The sequence below is a fragment of the Anneissia japonica genome, unplaced genomic scaffold (assembly GCF_011630105.1).
Source record: "Anneissia japonica isolate Jap-2015-1 unplaced genomic scaffold, ASM1163010v1 scaffold496_len188431_cov159, whole genome shotgun sequence".
NCBI lineage: Eukaryota > Metazoa > Echinodermata > Crinoidea > Comatulida > Comatulidae > Anneissia > Anneissia japonica.
Window position 1 is genome coordinate 142,623 of NW_022710991.1, and position 1,934 is coordinate 144,556.

Below are 1,934 nucleotides of genomic sequence, written 5' to 3' on the forward strand. Positions count from 1 at the left end.
TTTACGCGTAACAAATAGAAGCGTCGGTCAAGGTTCAAAAGTTTCCCATTTAGCAAGAGGGCGTCATTCATGCGCTATTACCGAAGAGAAAAAGTAATAAGCTTTGGAAGAGGGCGTCCTATCTGTTGCCATGGATCTGAGATGGTTCCTGTTCTGCTGTTCACAGGCAGTGTACTGTATGGTCAGATCAGAGCGGTCAAGGGTTAAAAGTTTCCAATTTAGCAAGAGGGCGCCATTCATGCCTTATTACAGAATTTGCACTCGTAAATCCCGGAGAACGCTATCTTGTGTTTATAAGATCTTTGGTTTTGAAACAGAATTTGGAGAGGGCGTTTGATCAAGTCAGACCTACGTTTTGAATTTGAATTACATTTTAAAGAAATTAGAACTACATTTTGGAAAATTTGAACTACGTTTAGAAAAATTAGACATTGAATTTTGCAATTACATTTTGATTTTAGAATGGACTTTTGCTGCGTATGGCATCCCATAGTTAACTGCTGACAACAGAAGTTAGTAAGTTATTGAAAAAAAAAAAAAACCTGAAAAAAAAAAATATACATCCTCTCCCCTAAATCTGCCATTGAGTGGAACAAACAAGAATGAGTTGAAAATGATTTATTTTATTTATTTATTTATTTAGCATTCATTCAAATACAACACACATGATGGTCTGAAACCCGACTGAAAATAATAAGAGATTTTATTTTTTAGTGAAGTAGGCCATCAGTAGCTGGTCATGTATTAAACACTCTCAGTTTTATTTTCTCTATTATCTTTGCTGAAAGTGTTTTGAAAATTTTATTGCTGTGGATCATTTATCTCATGTTGCTACTCACAGCCGAGTGACAGGCGCGCAGCTCAAACGCAGTGAAACCATGCGCACTGTGCGCGCATTCACTACGCGGATTGCAACTGCTATTCAATTCTGTAATCTTTAAACTTTCGGGAGCACTTGACATGATCGAACCAAATGCAGTAAAAATGTCTAAACATAAGCCTGTCGACATTAATTACTGTACGACAAGAGGTTTTTGCAAAATTCCTGGAGTGGATTCGGCATTGGCGAAAGAAATCGTAAAGTATCGACACAAAATCGGCTGTTTTGACATCGTCGAACAACTCCTACTCGTAAATGGCCTGACACCCAAAACGTACAAGAATATGATGCGGCACGTGTATGTAGGGCCAAAACTAAATTCATCTAGGCCTACAACCAGATCCACGCATAGCTCAAGCCCTAAACACTACAAACAAAATTTGAAGAAAAAGAGCTGGGCAGTAAAAAGAAAATCATTTGGTAAGGCTAGTTCAAAACCCAGCAGTAAACCCAGATGCTTAAGCGAAACGTCCAGTAGGCCTAGGCCTTCTTGAATGACAACGAGAAGTAGTACAATATCTAGGCTTAGGCCTAGACCTAAGATAGTTAGGCCTAAACATGTGCCAAAGTCAAAAACGAAGAAGACGCCTTATGCATCCATACACCTATCGCCAGACAATCTTTCCGAATTAGGATTAAAAACAAAGCTAGTTATGGATAAGATATTGCACTCTCGAACATCAATGAATGCAAAACAAGACATCTTCAAAAATTTTAAGAAAAATAGGAAAATGATAAATAAACGGCCTACAAGGAATAATACAATTGGAAGTATGAAAGAAACGAAAGGTGGATTTTATCAAAACTATTCATTGCGTTCCCGATATAATGGAGTCTCAGAAACAAAGAAACAATCCATTAAAGCTCCAGCAAAACGTAATAAAAGGATCAACGAAACGTTAAAGACGCCTGTCATGAATTTTTATATATCACCAGGGCAGCAGCCACCTTACTACACTCCATCAACCCTGCCATTAGAATATGGAAACGACACAATTGGCTCCAAGCAAGCGGTTAAAGAAAATATAAACTCTTGCATAAAAAGACAAGGAGA